Here is a 20,163-nt window from a genome sequence, read left to right on the forward strand (position 1 = left end):
GGATGGTGCCATATCCAGGATTCTGATAGATGGGTTCCCATCTCATTACACACTTTCTTAATGATATTTGGTTTTAGAGATGTACCCAACTTTAACTTTTAGGTTTTGTAAAAAAAACTCCAAGTTTTCATGAACCAAATTCAAAAAATACTGTCACAGTTCACATTATATCCTTTGGGTGGCCACATGTAGGCAAATACAAGGTTTACCTAATACCAATAACTTGCTTTATGTGATATATCACAAAACACAGTAAAAGCCAATGAAAGAGTTAACATTTTGTGCCATAATGCTGTTAATATACAGTCCTATGAAAAAGTTTGGGCACCCCTATTAATCTTAATCATTTTTTGTTCTAAATATTTTGGTGTTTGCAACAGCCATTTCAGTTTGATATATCTAATAACTGATGGACACAGTAATATTTCAGGATTAAAATGAGGTTTATTGTACTAACAGAAAATGTGCAATATGCATTTAACCAAAATTTGACCGGTGCAAAAGTATGGGCACCTCAACAGAAAAGTGACATTAATATTTAGTAGATCCTCCTTTTGCAAAGATAACAGCCTCTAGTCGCTTCCTGTAGCTTTTAATCAGTTCCTGGATCCTGGATAAAGGTATTTTGGACAAACAATTCAAGTTCAGTTAAGTTAGATGGTCGCCGAGCATGGACAGCCCGCTTCAAATCATCCCACAGATGTTCAATGATATTCAGGTCTGGGGACTGGGATGGCCATTCCAGAACATTGTAATTGTTCCTCTGCATGAATGCCTGAGTTGATTTGGAGCGGTGTTTTGGATCATTGTCTTGCTGAAATATCCATCCCCGGCGTAACTTCAACTTCGTCACTGATTCTTGAACATTATTCTCAAGAATCTGCTGATACTGAGTGGAATCCATGCGACCCTCAACTTTAACAAGATTCCCGATGCCGGCATTGGCCACACAGCCCCAAAGCATGATGGAACCTCCACCAAATTTTACAGTGGGTAGCATGTGTTTTTCTTGGAATGCTGTTTCTTTTTGGACGCCATGCATAACGCCTTTTTTTTTATAACCAAACAACTCAATTTTTGTTTCCAAAATCAAGCTGCCTTGTCCAAATGTGCTTTTTTATACCTCAGGCAACTCTATTTGTGGCGTACGTGCAGAAACGGCTTCTTTCTCATCACTCTCCCATACAGCTTCTATTTGTGCAAAGTGCGCTGTATTGTTGACCGATGCACAGTGACACCATCTGCAGCAAGATGATGCTGCAGCTCTTTGGAGGTGGTCTGTGGATTGTCCTTGACTGTTCTCACCATTCTTCTTCTCTGCCTTTCTGATATTTTTCTTGGCCTGCCACTTCTGGGCTTAACAAGAACTGCCCTGTGGTCTTCCATTTCCTTACTGTGTTCCTCACAGTGGAAACTGACAGGTTAAATCTCTGAGACAACGTTTTGTATCCTTCCCCTGAACAACTATGTTGAACAATCTTTGTTTTCAGATCATTTGAGAGTTGTTTTGAGTAGCCCATGATGCCACTCTTCAGAGGAGATTCAAATAGGATATCAACTTGCAATTGGCCACCTTAAATACCTTTTCTTATGATTGGATACATCTGGCTATGAAGTTCAAAGCTCACTAAGGTTACAAAACCAATTTTGTGCTTCAGTAAGTCAGTAAAAAGTAGTTAGGGGAATTCAAATCAATAAAATGATAAGGGTGCCCATGCTTTTGCACCGGTCAAATTTTGGTTTAATGCATATTGCACATTTTCTGTTAGTACAATAAACCTCATTTCAATCCTGAAATATTACTGTGTCCATCAGTTATTAGATATATCAAACTGAAATGGCTGTTGCAAACACCAAAATATTTAGAACAAAAAATGATTAAGATTAATAGGGGTGCCCAAACTTTTTCATAGGACTGTATTAAGTGTCAGATACTTTGTACATAGTCCAACAGAGCACGACAAAAGCTGGATATCTCGTGGCACTTATCTCAGGATATGTTGAGGTAAGAGTAAACGTAAGGAAGGACACATCTCTAATGTATAAGATATGTTCAGCTAGATATCCATTCGATTATTTACTGCATTTATATATTATTAAAGGCCGGCATAGTCATAGTACAAGCAAATATAAGAAACTTTATAATATATCTTATCAAAGAAAAATATCTCTCAGTCTCGACTTCAGACAGTTACACAGAAGTCTCTGCCTAATTTGTATTGTTCTCTCCAGACAGACTGCAGTTTATTGAATCTCACAAGAGAAGTCTATGGAAAGTGGAAGAGGGAGAAGTAGTTTAAGAGAAAAGACAGACAAAACTTTTAGTAACAGAGATGGACAAATCTTGCTATATTTCGAGAATATTCGTGAAGTTCCCTATCAAGTTTTATTTTAGACTATTATTATAATCTGAGGTCTCTTGTTTCAAAACATTATGTTGTCAATGTGCTGAAGTCTGCTGAGGTTCAATTATCAGGGGTGACTCAGGGACACTAACAGAGGAGATGGAGAAGCGGACCAGAAGATGTCTGGGCAAAAACATTAGTACTGTGAGCTCAGGATTGGGGGATATGAGTGCTTATTTTTTTTCAGCACTTCTCCTGGACATCCAATTATTATACTCCTGGGTCTGAAGAGACCCCCTATACGTTTGCTGAAAGGTTAGTGCAGTCTTATTAAAGGAGCCTTAAAGGGATCCTGTCATCAGAATCTAAAATTAAAGATAGATAGGTTTGGTCACCTGAATCAAACAGTCTTTTTTCCTTTTGGAACGTTGTTAGGGTTGAGCCGATCTTGAGATTTCAGGATCATTTTTAAAATCCGATTTTGGATTTTAAAAAGATCCTATTCACTACACAGCGTGGAGTCCAAAAATTGAAGGCTTCAATATTTGGACTCCACGCTGTGTAGTGAATAAAAAATTCTGCCAACTATTTAGTCCCCCTTGCTGTCCGTTTACCTGCACAGAACCGCTGCTGCCTCCCCTCCTGGTGTGTACGCCGCTTCCTGGATCTCCAGGCCGTTTTTCTCTGTCCATTTCTCTCCTCTATCATTCAGCTGAGCGGCGTACGCACCCCGGCCTCCCTAGTGAATCACTCACGTCTCCCCGCCCTGTAACTGCCCACAATCTCCTAAACCACAAAAAGCCCCACCTACTCCCAGCATCAGTAACACTAGCCTAGGGAGGCAGGGGTGCTCATGGCACTCTGCCAGCATGTGAATGAGAGAGGAGAGGACAGAGAACAATGGCTTGGAGCATCCGGGGAGTGGCAGCAGTTCTGTGCAGGTAAGTTACAGTTAAGTTGAGTTAAGTTGCAGGTAAGGGTTGAACGATTGGGATCAGAATTCCATTTCCAATCTTTTTTAGGCGCAATTGGAACCCGATTGCGATCGTGAAATTTACTCGATCGCTGATCGGGATCCGATCTTTTCCAATCCCAATCACTCAACCCTAATTTTTGTCTCCGCTGTTGAGATATCACAGTTTTAATAATATGCAAATCATGTCTTTGGAGCAATGGGAGCATTGTCATTGCTCAAAATAGGTAAACAGCTAGAACCTCCAAATTTGCACGTTGACAAAAACAGTTATATCCAAGCAATGGAGGTAGGGATTTAAAAAGGGAAAATACCCTTTGATTCAGGTAACCCTAACCGATCTATATGTGGGGCTGGGTGGATAAGATGGGTTCTTATGACCGACTCCCTTAATATTAATGAGAAAAAATCCAAAACTTTTTAGGATCAAACTACAGCGGGTTACTTTTTGAATCTATTACTAGTAGAGTCAACCAAAACTTTTGTCTACAGTTTTCATTGATTCATTGATACCTATTATGACAAGTCTAAACTCATTTTAATTACATCTTTTATGTTTAATTCTTCTCCATCTTGAATCATGAAGCTACGAGACTAGCAGTCGTGTTCCTCTTCCTGACTCTTATGATTACATGCTTTACACGTAGATTGTTCTTTGTTTTCAACTTCAAAGTATCCCTGATCTTATGTTCTCTTTGAAAGTTTCAATCATTTAAAAAGAGACTTAAGGTTCAATGATCTAGCCAGGGTGCCCAAAGTTTTCACATTCATGCTTAACTTCAGTACTAGATGGCTTCAGCTTGAGTGATGTATTCAATTTATAATTTTGCACCCTATGGCTTCCATACATTCTAGATAGTCTTCTCCTAAGGCTATGTTAACAAAAGGTAAGATAAACATATGTTTCAACTACGGGTTGCTGTTTCTATTATACATTATACACTTTGCAGATAAAAATTGTGTTGGAAGAAATCCTGTAAAGTAAAAAAAAAATCTAAAAAATTAAAAAAAAATTAAATATTATATGACTCTGTGCTATAATACTTTGTTACGACTGGATTTGCTATTACATTTTTATTACAATATATGTATTTCTTTTAACGCAGTGGTACAGTATTTCATATCCCCCGAAAGGTATTTTGTGTCACAGAAGGATAATGTGTCACATTATTGTGTAGGATTCTATCATAGGTGATAATATGTTTTGTCGTATAATCGTGTCTTGTATAATTTGCGCATAATGTATGTTTATTGAACAGGTGACTAATTATAGAATGTGCAACTTCTGCTAATTGTACAGAATAACCATGTAAGGTGTGATGATAATTCCGGAAAAATAGCTGTATTTTTCATCTTCATTCTTTTCATTTATTCCATTTATGTATATAATCCTGGTATATTCAGTTCTGCATAGAGATTGCGCTCATCATATTGGTCCCGGTCCCTAGTGCGGTTCTTAATCCAAACTAATCTATCAATTTGATCTGAAAACTATTATACCACAAACTAGAGATGGGTGAGCCTCCTGAGATTTTTTTTATTTTTTTTAATATTTGCTTGTAGAGATGGGAGAACCTTTTGAGATTTGTTTAATTTCAGGTTTGGTTGGCTTAGATCTGTAATTCAATACAGATCAAACAAGTTTGGTAGAAACCACACCTTAAATTGACTTAAAATATAGTGTAGAACATTCTTAGGGCTCCTAGTAACCTATCTATAAAACATAGAGTAGAACACTGTCAGGGCTCCTAGGAACCTATCTATAATACATAGTGTAGAACACTGTCAGGGCTCCTAGGAACCTATCTATAAAACATAGAGTAGAACACTGTCAGGACTCCTAGGAACCTATCTATAAAACAGAGTAGAACACTGTCAGGGCTCCTAGAAACCTATGTATAAAACATAGTGTAGAACACTGTCAGGGCTCCTAGGAACCTATCTATAAAACAGTGTAGAACACTGTCAGGGCTCCCAGGAGACTGTCTATAAAACATAGAGTAGAACACTGTCAGAGCTTCTAGGAACCTATCTATAAAACATAGTGTAGAACACTGTCAGGGCTCCCAGGAGACTATCTTTAAAACATAGAGTAGAACACTGTCAGAGCTTCTAGGAACATATATATATATATATATATATATATATATATATATATATATATAAAACATAGTGTAGGACACTGTCAGGGCTCCTAGGAACCTATCTATAATACATAGTGTATAACACTGTCAGGGCTCCTAGAAACCTATCTATAAAACATAGTGTATGACACTGTCAGGACTCCAAGGAACCTATATATAAAACATAGTGTAGAACACTGTCAGGACTCCAAGGAACCTATCTATAAAACAAAGAGTAGAACACTGTCAGGGCTCCTAGGAACCTATCTATAAAACATAAAATAAGACTTGGTCTTGAACGAGAATTGATCATCAGTACCTTGGCATAGTCATCGCTCATTATACTGGTCTGTCTGCTTCTGGCTCTGTACACTGTGCACATTTGATGGACGCACCAACTCATTAGAGGGGCGCAGACTGTTGGACTCGCACCAATCTGATATCAAGTCTTGAACAAACCTTTAATGATTTTAATAATAATTAAATAATGACCAAAGATATTCTTTACAAGATGGATTTTTGTAGCAGTTTCTTTACTTACAGGTAATACTGAAGTTTGGAGATATTCAAGTGCTCATAGAGGATCACTCCTGGCTGAGTGTTGGAGATAGGCTTGTACTTTTGCCAAGACAAGCATACAACAAAAGAGTCACAGTTGCTGTGGCAATTTGATTGACCATTCTAATGGCTGCATCTCCAGCCAACAGATTAAAATTCTGGAGGAAGATGGAGCCAGAAGCAACACTTAACATTCACAATTGCACAGCTCCATGAACGAGGTCAAGAACTGTATTACTTCACCTAATAATCCTTGATCAATATTCCTCCATCTCCAATGGCTGCCTTATATTTTCTCAAAGTAGCAAAATATTGTAATGTATATTCATTTAATTCAACAAATGTGACAATGTTTCCACGTTTAATGGCTGTTTTGTGCACCAGTGACCCCAAAATAAATGTCTAGGTCAAAGGAATAACAATGCATGTTAATGTTATGGTCAGCAGGGTTTATTAAAAAAAACTAAAATGAAAACCCCGCGGAGCCCTCTGGGCTACTGACTACTAAAAACCTGGTATGAACAGTGTCAGACAGTTGATGTCACTGCCAGCTAAATTAAATCACCAGGTTTGCTCTGTTATCATTCACAGAGTCCTGTGCAGTCAGAGCAGCCGCACAAATAAACAAACTGGCTAGCCTGAACTCCAGGACTAGCCAGAGACCAAGTAAACCCTGTGTGCAGTTGTTCCACCAAACCACCCAGGCAACTACTGCCAAGCCCACTCCCAGTCACCCTGTCTGAGAAGTAAAGCTAGTTGATCCTACAGAGTTTTACCACACACATAGCATGCTGCCTGACTAACAGTGGCATTGCTACCTCAGGGGAATTTTACTAGCTAGGGCAATTCTTGTTTACAGGCAGGAACCCATACACACACACAACACACATCATTTCAGGTTTCAGAATGTGATCATAGAGCGCCGGGCGTCCAGGCCAGCCCCCTTATATAGGCAAGGGGTGGTCACCAGCAGATAGCCCAGCTGCCCAATCCAAGTGTCCATTGGTCGACACACCAGTCTATCAAAGACTCGACCACACCCGGCTGTTGCAAGGCAGATTAACCCTTGCAACCCTGGACTGTGCAGAGGTCCTGACAGCGACGCCCAGATCATGGCCGCAGTTACTGCACAATCCTAACAGTTAGTGGATGACATCTCTCAATGGTTTAGAATTAATTATACTGGAACAAATAGTTTATTCATGGTAATATATGGGTCTCAAGTAGGGTTGAGCCGATCTTCAGATTTCAAAATTGATTTTAAAATCCGATTTACGATAATTTTCCAGCCGATCCCAATCGTGAAATTTTCTCGATCGCTGATCGGGATGCAATCCTTCCAGATCCTGATCGCTCAACCCTAGTCAATGCTTCTCTATGGGAAAAGTCACTTTTAGGGTTGAGCCGATCTTGAGATTTCAAAATCCAATTTCCGATAGCGGGGTTATAACAGCATGCTTGAAGGAGGATGGGAAGATTCCAGAAGAGAGAGAAGTGTTAAATATTTTAGTAAGGTAAGTCGTGACAGCAGGTGACAGAGATTGGAGAAGGTGTGAGGGGAAGGGGTCACTACTACAGATGAGCAAACACTGTTCGGATCAGCCAATCCGAACAGCACGCTCCCATAGAAATAAATGGAAGCACCTGTGACGCCGGCCGGCCGTCGGCAAAGTCAGCGTCACAGGTGCTTCCATTCATTTCTATGGGAGCGTGCTGTTCGGATCGGCTGATCCGAACAGTGTTCGCTCATCTCTAGTCACTACTGCAGGTTGTAGGCCGAGATGAAAAAAGTAGCTGGAAGACTTCCTCTTCTGTAACAGGTTCAAAAGATGGACAGTCTGAAGTGTGGATTTTGAGGAGATCGCTACTATGGTAGGTGTCAAATATATGTATCTCTTTTGGGCATCCTCGTGTCATCCATCGATTTCTCTTGGTCTCCTTGGTGAAGTCATCTGCCTAGGTTCATCAATGAGGCCCAATCAGTGTTACATGGGCATACCAAGCACCATGACACGGCCATGCCTATGTGACTGCTGTGGCTCAATTACAGGTCTCAACGGTGACCCCGAGAGTTAAAAAAAAAAAAACAATTGGGGAAATTTGGGTTGAACCCAGTATCTGATATTACCATAATTCTAATGAGCTGCTGGGGAAAGTTGCCACAGCACGAATTCTAGAATAAGGAAAAAAATAAGCCATAATATGGCTAGAAAAATAAAAACTTGAGCTATTAATTATGAAAGGCAGAGACAGAAAATATGAAAAACAAAATCACCAAGCCGTAACGCCTCAACTACCCTGTGTCCTTAAAGGGTTAGGAGTTATGTTACATTTTCCTACATCTGTAAGTGTGTAGTGTATCTGCACCATTTATAGATTTGACCTTTCTTACTGTATCTTCGCTCTTGGCTTCACATATCTTAAAAGGTAAGGGATGAAATGAGCATTATTTTTCATGATTCTGATAAAAAGTCTGTTCTACTATAAATTTGTCCCCAGAATGTGTTTAAAGAGAAGGTGAAGTCCTTAAAGAGGACCTTCCACCACCTCCAATTTCTTGCATCTTTTAATAAACACCGCTCCAAAGGTTCTGAGGCAGTTGGAATTTTTTTTCCTAGGTTGCATCCAAAAGTTTGCGTAAATGAAGTTGTATAAACCCGTTACTAGACAGTATTTTTTAATATACAGATACTAAGTGCAATGAGTACAAGGTAACAGAGGAGGAAGGATAAAAAGTGTAATTGTTCTATACTTCTGCGCTCTATACTATCATCAGGTCATGTGATAAGCCTGACCAAACAGATGTAACTTTAAGGCAGTTTTGAAGTTGCTGTAGTTGGGGATTAATCAGAGTGTCTGGGGTAAATCATTCCAGAGCATCAGTGCAGCTCGAGAAAAGTCTTGGAGATGTGAGTGGGATGTTCTAATAACAGAGGATTAGAGATGAGCGAACAGTAAAATATTCGATATTCGATATTTGTTTTGAATAGCCCCTCAATATTTGACTATTTGAACGAATATCGAACCCCATTATAGTCTATGGGGAAAAAATGCTCGTTTCAGGGGATCCCACTCTTCAACTCAGGAGAGTCACCAAGTCCACTATGACACCTCAGGAAATGATGCCAACACCCTGAAATGCAACTGGGACAGCAGGGGAAGCATGTCTGGGGGCATCTAACACGCCCAAGTCACAGTATTACGTCGGGATCCTTGTCAGCTTGCGATATGCGGGAGCTGACTTTTTCCCATAGGAATACATTGACCAGCATTGATTGGCCGAATGTCATACAGAGTACAGAATTCAGCCAATCAACGCTGGTTCTGTGATCTGCAATCTGTGATGAGGCAGAGTCTAAGATCGGACCAGAATGGAGACTGCTGTGGACCAATCTTAGACTCCGCCTCCTCCAACTTAACCAGCGTTGATTGGCTGAATGTTGTACTCTGTATGGCATTCGGCCAATCAACGCTGGTCAATGCATTCCTATGCCGAGATGTAGCAGTGCTCGCCGTGCGCTCAGCTCGACTACTCTGGAGATGCAGCCGAGCTGAGCACAAGGCCAGCACTGCTACACCGGAGAACCGCTGAACCCTGCTGCACACTCAGCAAATATTCCAGAATTTCTTGCAACAGTGCGATCAGGTAACTTACGTGAACTTGAATAACAAGTAATACTTTTCCATAAAGTGATATGTCTGGATATATCTCACGTATTTCTTCTGCAATATGTTAACAAGCTAAATTTCTATAGTGAAATTTTTGAATTGTGAATATAATCATTATGTGAAATTGAGATAAATGGAGTGACAAGTGACTTTATAAGAGTAGATGAAAAGAAAATAACGTGTTGAGTATATCAGTAACAAGTTATCATAAAAGCCATTTTAATACTACAGAAAATCAAAGCAGCTTTCAGCATAGAGTGTTTACATATTAGATCTGTCTTCTCCTTGTCACCATCTATCCCGTAGCTACCTTATAAAATACGATGTTCTGGTGTTCTAACGTAGTACATCATATCTTAGTCAGGTGGCGCTTGCTGTCAAAAAGTAATAAGTAAGTGACAGCTAGGTGACAAGACATTCCAAATGAAAATCTAAATGTTGTACATGCATATCATGCTTGGCTCAAATGACTCGGAATAGCTTTAGGCTCTTTATATGGATCCTTGGAAGAAGCTATGATTCTTGATGAATAATGAATGGAGAGAACTTTGGAGTAGATGAAGTCGATAAAATGACTTAGCAATAACCTGTTTTCTTTCCATCTGATGACCATCGTGTCCAAACCGGTTAATAACAAACCAGGCTTGTCTCAAATTTACCTAAAATTTTAAGTACTTGAGTATAAGCCGACCCGAATGTAAGCCAAGGCCCCTAATTTTACAACAAAAACTAGGAAAACTTATTGACTCGAGTATAAGCCGAGGGGGGCTTTTTCAGCACAAGAACTGTTCTGAAAAACTAGGCTTATACTCGAGTATATACGGTAATTGTTGGGATCCATCACCCACAAATCATTAGTATAGTCTATAAAATTGGAGGCCCGGAGGAGGTGTGGAAAACCAAATCATGCTGACCTTTACACTCTGGGGCTCCCACCACCACCTCAACCATCCTCTTCCGACCTTTTCTGCAAAGTCAGGGTCCTCGTGTCACCATTGAGGTCTCAAAAATGGTCTTCACCAATGGTGTTAAGAGGACCTTTCATCGCCTCAACCAATTCTGTTCTTTCCATCCTTTAATAGGTGCAGCTTCACTGTATCTAGAACAGTTATCCTTTTTACTCTAGCCTCCACTATTATTGACCACTCATTGCTCTTAGTTTTGACACCAGATATGATAACTACTCTTTGTAATGTTAAGTGGGTGACTCAGAATCTCACTCCTTTGCCTGTTCCTGCCTGGCACATATGGTAACATCATGTTGCTTATAGAAACGGTTCTAAACGTGTGTTGCATATATCTGGACTTCCCAAGATGTCAAGAAGAAAGGTAAGAAGAACACATCTGTTAGGACTGGAGCCAGGACCTCTACATTTGCGGTGGGAGGTGCAGTTCCTTTCCTTACACGTGTCGATAGTGTACTTGTCTTGTTAAGGGTTAACTGTGCTCTCACCCCCAAACTTATTTCTGGGCACTTCCGCCGCTCCTGCTGGCTATTCAGTTTGCCATTCCATGGCAAATTTGGCCCCACATTTGACAACACACTCAATTGCGTCCATGGATCCATGGGGCTTTACTGACACTAATCAGTGATCTCTCACCAAGAGGTACACTACCCAAAAGTAGCTTCTGAAAGCTTTTTTTTAGGGCAGTGGAGAAAACACTATTACTCCCCCTTTGTAGTAAGACATGTGCATGCTCAGTTTTGGAGCAATTCAAACTTTCTATCTGGGTGTGTTACTATTTTTGTAATTTTTGTATTTTTTTAATGTTTCAAATATTGCATGATTTTTTTCTGGCTAATGTGATACTATAGTATTTTTCTCTATACTTTGTCGATGGATACATAATTCTTATCATCGCATTATGCTATTTGTTCCGAGTTGAAGTAACTTTTTCTAACCTGACCACAATGGCTAAGTATACAATTAAAATGTCCATTTTGTATCAGAAAATACTTGTCAATTCCAAAACTGTTTCTCAATTAATAGTTAATGAAGTAACAGTTCTGGGGACTGCAGTTAATCTATTGCTTATTCATTTTCTGCGCGCATTGAATGATGCATCTGACATGATTTATGAACTGTTGATTAAAATATTGATTACTTTTGTCCCTTTCTTTTGTGTCTGTCTGTCAATCAATGAAACTTAGGACTGGGAATCATGGCCGGCTGACAGAATTTTCATTAGATCGCTTAGAAGTGTGACTCCATCAATACCTGCACACATACATACAGACATATATAGATTACCACTAGTGTCTACTTTAGGTTGATTACAAAACCACTTACTTTGCCAGCATATACATTATAGCTTCTTATTACATGTTGTTTCTAGTTGAAGCAAGACATTATATTTTAATTTTTGGCAAATTTACAAGATGTGTCTAGCATTTCAACCGGTGGTCGGAAGATACACCAAATCTGCCACATAGTGGAGCATGTTGGTGTGTTTCCTTCTTTAGATCATCTCTTGGGTTAATTTTTCTGACAGCAAGCCGGTGGAAACCTGGTGGACCAGTTTTCAAGTAGATTGGATTTCCATTTTTCAGGTTCCTGAGTAGATCCAAAGAATGGAAACGCCAACATAGGCATGAACCTTGCGTCAGCTACTTTAGGTCAATCATCAACAAGTTACATAGAGCCACAGCATTTTTGTACCTCATTTTCATTGATCAGTCCGCTTAGATGCTGATAGTGGGCTTGCCTATTCCACCATACGTTGAATGACCTCACCATGGCCCTACAAAATATAATGTGTTATGCTTAGTAGGGTTCCACTAGTCAGACACCTAGCAGTTATACATTTCTCTTCTATATATGATGGCATAGGATAGAAGGTAACTTGCTAATTGATGGAGGTCCCAGGGGTCGGACATCTAGCAATTAAATATTTCTATCCTATCTTGTGTATGATGACATAGGTTTCTGGGGAACTTGCCGATCGATGGGGAAGAGGACGGACTCCAAAGATCACGAGAACTGAGATATCCCATCTGGAACAAAGGCACTGGTCAAAAATGTGCTCCTCTCTTCCATTGATTTCAATGGGACTACCAAAGATAGTCAAGTAACTTCCTGAGTATCGGGGTAACTTGTGGCCAGAATACACATATATACAGTCCTATGAAAAAGTTTGGGCACCCCTATTAATCTTAATCATTTTTAGTTCTAAATATTTTGGTATTTGCAACAGCCATTTCAGTTTGATATATCTAATAACTGATGGACACAGTAATATTTCAGGATTGAAATGAGGTTTATTGTACTAACAGAAAATGTGCAATATGCATTAAACCAAAATTTGACCGGTGCAAAAGTATGGGCACCTCAACAGAAAAGTGACATTAATATTTAGTAGATCCTCCTTTTGCAAAGATAACAGCCTCTAGTCGCTTCCTGTAGCTTTTAATCAGTTCCTGGATCCTGGATAAAGGTATTTTGGACAAACAATTCAAGTTCAGTTAAGTTAGATGGTCGCCGAGCATGGACAGCCCGCTTCAAATCATCCCACAGATGTTCAATGATATTCAGGTCTGGGGACTGGGATGGCCATTCCAGAACATTGTAATTGTTCCTCTGCATGAATGCCTGAGTTGATTTGGAGCGGTGTTTTGGATCATTGTCTTGCTGAAATATCCATCCCCGGCGTAACTTCAACTTCGTCACTGATTCTTGAACATTATTCTCAAGAATCTGCTGATACTGAGTGGAATCCATGCGACTCTCAACTTTAACAAGATTCCCGATGCTGGCATTGGCCACACAGCCCCAAAGCATGATGGAACCTCCACCAAATTTTACAGTGGGTAGCATGTGTTTTTCTTGGAATGCTGTTTCTTTTTGGACACCATGCATAACGCCTTTTTTTTATAACCAAACAACTCAATTTTTGTTTCCAAAATGAAGCTGGCTTGTCCAAATGTGCTTTTTCATACCTCAGGCAACTCTATTTGTGGCGTACGTGCAGAAACGGCTTCTTTCTAATCACTCTCCCATACAGCTTCTATTTGTGCAAAGTGCGCTGTATAGTTGACCGATGCACAGTGACACCATCTGCAGCAAGATGATGCTGCAGCTCTTTGGAGGTGGTCTGTGGATTGTCCTTGACTGTTCTCACCATTCTTCTTCTCTGCCTTTCTGATATTTTTCTTGGCCTGCCACTTCTGGGCTTAACAAGAACTGTCCCTGTGGTCTTCCATTTCCTTACTATGTTCCTCACAGTGGAAACTGACAGGTTAAATCTCTGAGACAACATTTTGTATCCTTCCCCTGAACAACTATGTTGAACAATCTTTGTTTTCAGATCATTTGAGAGCGGGCTGTCCATGTTCGGCGACCATCAAACTTAACTGAACTTGAATTGTTTTGTAGAAAGAAATGGTCCAAAATACCTTCATCCAGGATCCAGGAACTGATTAAAAGCTACAGGAAGCGACTAGAGGCTGTTATCTTTGCAAAAGGAGGATGTACTAAATATTAATGTCACTTTTCTGTTGAGGTGCCCATATTTTTGCAGCGGTCAAATTTTGGTTTAATGCATATTGCACATTTTCTGTTAGTACAATAAACCTCATTTCAATCCTGAAATATTACTGTGTCCATCAGTTATTAGATATATCAAACTGAAATGGCTGTTGCAAACACCAAAATATTTAGAACTAAAAATGATTAAGATTAATAGGGGGTGCCCAAACTTTTTCATAGGACTGTATATATGGTTAAATCCATCAGATCTTGCCTGCTGAAGTGTTATTGGATAGTTTTTGGGAGAGAGTGGCCAACCAAGTGTGTTTCTCCAGGAAAGGTGTTAGATCATTAGGAGGTTTCTTAGTAGTCTTATATTTTTCCATGAAATGGATTAATAGGATATTTAGACTATTAGGAATTTCAAGTAAAGAGTATTTGTAAATCTCAGGACCATAAATTTTCTGCTGAAAGATCATGTCGAAAAAATTTTGTAGACTTCTCTGACGGGTAACTTAGGTGAGAGATCAGAATGGGTCAGTTGTTAATGCAAACTGAGACTTCACCAAGGCTCTTGATGCATTAGCAAACTCAACCGAACACTGCTTAGATGTCTTACACAAGAACTGTAAAATGGACATGACAGAAAGAGTTTACTAGTGAATGCTCAATAGGGCTCACCAGTAGACTCCCGACATGCCAGTATGTTGTTAGATAGGTTTCCTTATACTTTGTTTAACATTGTTGTATGTGATATTAAAGAGATAATGCAGAGACCTTTTTTAATATTTTTTTTTACATGGTCACATGATGACAAGAGTCGTCCACTGTGTCTAAAAGGAAAACTGATTTATTATCATAGATGGACATTCTTTTCTGTAAGAGCAGTGACATTATAGAACAACATGGGGAATGACGCATTGTAACATTTCAAGATGCTTTTCTTGAAAAATAAAATAACCAAATTTATATGTACTGGGTTTCTTATGCTAAGACATTTACATAGTTACATAGTAGATGAGGTTGGATGAAGACATCAGTCCATCAAGTCCAACCTATAGCGCTACGATCCCTACAGTGTTGATTCAGGGGAAAGCATAAAAAAACCACTGGAGGCTCTGGCCAATTGCCCCATTTCAGGGGAAAATATTCCTTCTTGACTCCAATCTGACAGTCAGTATAAAAACCCTGCATCAACGTGTCCTTAAAATTTAGAGTCCATAACCTGTTATATTTTTCTCTTCAAGAAAGGCATCCAGGCCCTCTTTGAACTTACTTAATGAATCCACCATCACCACTTCCTGGGGCAGAGAGCTCCAGAGCCTCGCTGTTCTTACTGTAAAGAATCCCCTTCTATGTTCCTGGTGAAGCCTTCTCTCCTCCAGACGTAGAGGATGTCCTCTTGTCACTGTCACTGGCCTAGGAGTAGAAAGATCATCAGAAAGTTCTTTGTATTGTCCCTTCATGTATTTGTACATTGTTATTAGATCTCCCCGTAGACGTCTTTTCTCTAAACTGAATAACCCCAAGTTTGTTATTTAGAGTTCTATTCTCATTGCCATATTTTGAGTCAAGGGATATTTCTTTCTACTTATCGGTATCCATTACCTTACCTTTGGATTTTTGGGCACTGTAGGATTATAGTGTAGGATTTTTGTAAGGGTATTTGTATTATTTTTAAGTGTGAGATTAGTACTAGAGATGAGCGAACAGTGAAATATTCGAGATTCGATATTCGTTTCGAGTAGAGCCTCAATATTTAACTACTCGATCAAATATTGAATCCCATTATACTCTATGGGGGAAAAATGCTCGTTTCAGGGGAAACCACTATTCGACTAAAGGAGAGTCACCAAGTCCACGAGTAGCAGGAGGAGAGTGTTTAGGAGGAGCACTGTGCAGTTAAAGCGCACGGACCTCATTATAGTCTATGGGGTCCGTACACTTTAACTGCACAGTGCTTGCAGTTGCGCTGATAAAAAGTAAGCTCCCTCTTAACATCAAGCTGCCAGCTCTCCTGACTAGCAAGGACGAGCCTGCTGCAGAACTAACGTTGATTTGCCGCAGGCTCGTCCTTGCTAGTCAGGAGAGCTGGCAGCTTGATGTTACGAGGGAGCTGACTTTTTCTCATAGTGATGCATTGACCAGCGTTGATTAGCCAGTGTACAGCATTCGGCTAATCAAAGCTGGTCTTGCCGGAGGCTCGTCTGTGAGGAGGCGGAGTCTAAGATCGGACCACAATGGAGACTGCTGTAGTCCAATCTTAGACTCCGCCTCCTCACAGACGAGCCTCTGGCAGGGCCAGCGTTGATTGGCCGAATGCTGTACACTGGCCAATCAACACTGGTCAATGCATTCCTATGAGAAAAAGTAAGCTCGCTCATGACAGCAAGCTGACAACTCTCCTGACAAGCAAGGACGAGCCTGCTGCAGAGCCAGCGTTGATTTGCTGAATGCTATACACTGTATAGGGCTGTGAATCAAATAATTACTGCAAATAGCGATAGTATTCGAATGAGTACGAATATTTCGAATACCGTAGTATTCGATTGAATACCTTCTCACTCGAATACTACTCGCTCATCTGTAGTTAGTACCATAAACCATATAAATTTGGTAGTGCCGCTCGATAAATTTGGTAACGATTTGGCTGCATGGTGAATGTTCTGAAAACAAAACCCAAAAGAATGTCACACAAATGCAATTTTTTTCTAGTTCCACCCCATTCTGAATTTTATTTCCAGTTTCCCTATACATCCCATGGAATATTATACGGTTGCTAAACACAAACATTAAACTCTAACTGAATCTGTGAATGGAAAAATAGCAAAAAATTTAAATGTGAAATTAAAAATGCCAGGAAAAGTTTAAAGGCGGTGATGTGACTGGGCTAAGGAGTCCAGTAGGCAGTTCTAGTCACTGATTGACATCAATCAATCTGCATAGCTCCTCCTTTTTGATCTCCTCCTACCCACACATTAGAATGAATGTACCATGTGACAGGTTCGCTTTAATTATAGGTTGGGACCAAATAACGTCCAGTCTACTGTATATTTCTAGACTTGCACATTCTAGACACTCCTCATGGTGGGATATTTTTTAGAACCTAGTGGAATGTTTTCACAAACTCAGAATTTTTGGTTGTGTTCTCTTTCATTCTCTTACGTTGCGCTGTTATTGAATATGGGAAGCCATGTAGTTATTTGCTGAGTACTCTGCGTTACAAGTAATGGTATACTCCTGTTTGTGAAATTATTTTATCCTATAAATAATCACAATAATTTTTTTTGTACTTTGAAAGGTAAATTTAGGCTCAAGGCAAAAGCTTACATCTCCAAACAAATGGAACAACTTCAGATAATGCAAGAAAGCTGCGTCTTCATTAGCCCGTAGAAAAAGAACAAAAATATAAACAAATTAGTCAAAAAAGAGATAAAAGACGGAAAGGTTTGATGCGACCCCAGATGGCACGTTGCCCAGAAAATTTGGAGAACAGAAATAACAAATAACCACTCAAGTCTAATGTGTATGGGGTCATCCTGACTCTTCTCTAATACAAAAGGAAAAGGAAAAGAAGAGTTGAAATTCTTGAATTTAGACAATTTTTTATTGTTGACAGGAGATAAGCTGGAGGTTGAAACGTGCGTGGAGAGTCGAAAGAACAACATAGCTGTCACCCAACCAAACTTATGGGAGCTACCTGAATTTTATGGCCAGCTTTAGTCTTTAGAGATGAGCGAACAGTAAAATGTTCGAGGTTTGATATTCGTTTCGAGTAGCCCCTCAATATTCGACTACTCGAATCGAATATCGAACCCTATTATAGTCTATGGGGGGAAAATGCTCGTTTCAGGGGTAGGCAACGTTCGATCAAATTACACTTACCAAGTCCACGAGTGAGGGTCGGGCTGGATCCTCCAAGCAGACTTCTCCTTGCAGCGTCCCCGTGGCGTCTTCCGGCTCTGAATTCACTCTGTCAGGCATCGGGCCTGGGTAGAGCCGACTGCGCATGCCCGCACTACAAGCAGACATGCGCAGTCGGCTCTGTCCAGGCCCGATGCCTGGCAGAGTGAATGAAGAGCCGGAAGACGCCGCGGGGAAGCTGCACAGAGAAGACTTCTAAAGGTAGGAGAAGAACCAGCGTTGATTGGCCGACTGTATAGCATTCGGCCAATCAATACTGCTTCTGCATCGAACTTTTACATTCGAATAGCAAGTGGTACTCGATCAAGTATGAGTATTTCGAATACCGTAGTATTTGATCGAATACCTACTCGATCGAGTACTACTCACTCAACTCTATTAGTCTTTTTGACTAAAAAGTATATGACAATGCAAACATCTTGGATTATTAGAGGCAGCATTTTACACATCCTAATTACATCATGGAATTGAGATTTGCATATTCTTCCCATGTTCCTTTGCAGTGGAGTGCTCATGGCTTAATAAGACTCCACACACCTATATGGTGGTCTCTCCTTATGGAGTGACGATATCCCCTTAACCCTGTCTAAGCCTCTCACCTCTGCCAGATCAGTCCTCTCTGTGCCAAGCTGATGAGATGCAAATACATCGAAACAGCTGTCCTTGGCTGAGAAGACTGTATCTGGTATAATCCCAACATCATTGCAAACAAAGGCCTCTGAAAAGGTCGGCATGATGTTAAAGGGAGCGTCCTCTATAGGTGTGTTTGACTGAGACTCTGTCTTCCTATTTATGTCATGGAAGACAGACTTGCACATTCACTGTCAGCGACCTCTATTGGTGTGCATACTTGAGGCACTGGCTTCCTAATTATATCATGGAAGTCAGATTTGCATATTCTTCCCATGGCATTATCTTACTATATTAAGATTTTTTTTTGTGTTCCTGTGGAAGTAATGGGACACATTGGCCTTAGCAGCTTAAGGAAAGGACCCGGGACTTCACAGGTGACATATGTGAGTGACAGTGAAGACTTTTGCCAGAACCAGCCCCAGGGGGCCATGGGACTGGATGGCAGCCTGGGACACCAGAGTGCCGAGGATAGGTGAGTATGTTTTTGATTATTTTTCACTTTCCCTGGCCTCTTTAATATTCATCAATATGGCTTTAAGATTCCAATTTTTGTAGCTGTAGTGATGACTTTTCTGAATGAACAGAAATAGTAGGTCCCGGATGTGTGTTCCTATATGTGGACATTGTATTACTGTACTGCATTTTTTTTTTGTTTTCTGTTCGGTTGATTGCGATATCAGCGTTGTCAGCTATATTTTAATTCACATTGTGCATGCTATAGCGCTGCTTTTGAGTTGTGAAACTGCATGTACAAGTGAACGAATATTTACCCCCTCCCTGAGTCTTGCAAGTTTTGATATGTACTACAACTCCTATATTTTGTATGCAGAATGTATCCTTGCTCAACATATTGGTGGAGCTTTGCCATTTGGGATCTCACAAAGATGCAGTAAACTCCATTAATATAGCACAGGAGATGCTACAGGGATATGGACCTTTTTATCAGAGAAGGAATGACCCTAAGACCTCATGGTTACCCCTGACATGTACTTAGCCCTTTTTCTGCAGCAGAATTACTTATTGCACTATCTCTGTACTTTGACACGATGTGTGTGCTTTACCAGTATGTGACATTACTATGTTCATATCCAGTAGCTGGTGAACCTTTTTATATGCATTATTCCTGTACTGTGAGATCAACATCTACATTTTCATTCTACGGCGATGTGCCGGCATGACTTTTCTCTCTGCATTTTTCAAGTGGATTTGGGAAAGGAATCCCCGAATGGAATTCAAGCCCTGGTGTGAACCTAACCTTAGTTGGTGTTTTGTACGTTTGGTGATCTCTTATTTTTGTGTGTGATGATGAGAGCCCCAGTTATGTATTTCCAGGCATGTATTTGTCTGTGGTGTATTATCACATGTTTGTATTAACCCTTTTGACTTCAAGAATGTGGTATTTTTGGTTGTTAATCAAGCCCTTTGATCCCCAGAGAGTCACTTAGACAGGGCTTTATTGGCACACAAAGTGG

Source organism: Leptodactylus fuscus, chromosome 6 (assembly GCF_031893055.1).
Source record: "Leptodactylus fuscus isolate aLepFus1 chromosome 6, aLepFus1.hap2, whole genome shotgun sequence".
Taxonomy (NCBI): domain Eukaryota; kingdom Metazoa; phylum Chordata; class Amphibia; order Anura; family Leptodactylidae; genus Leptodactylus; species Leptodactylus fuscus.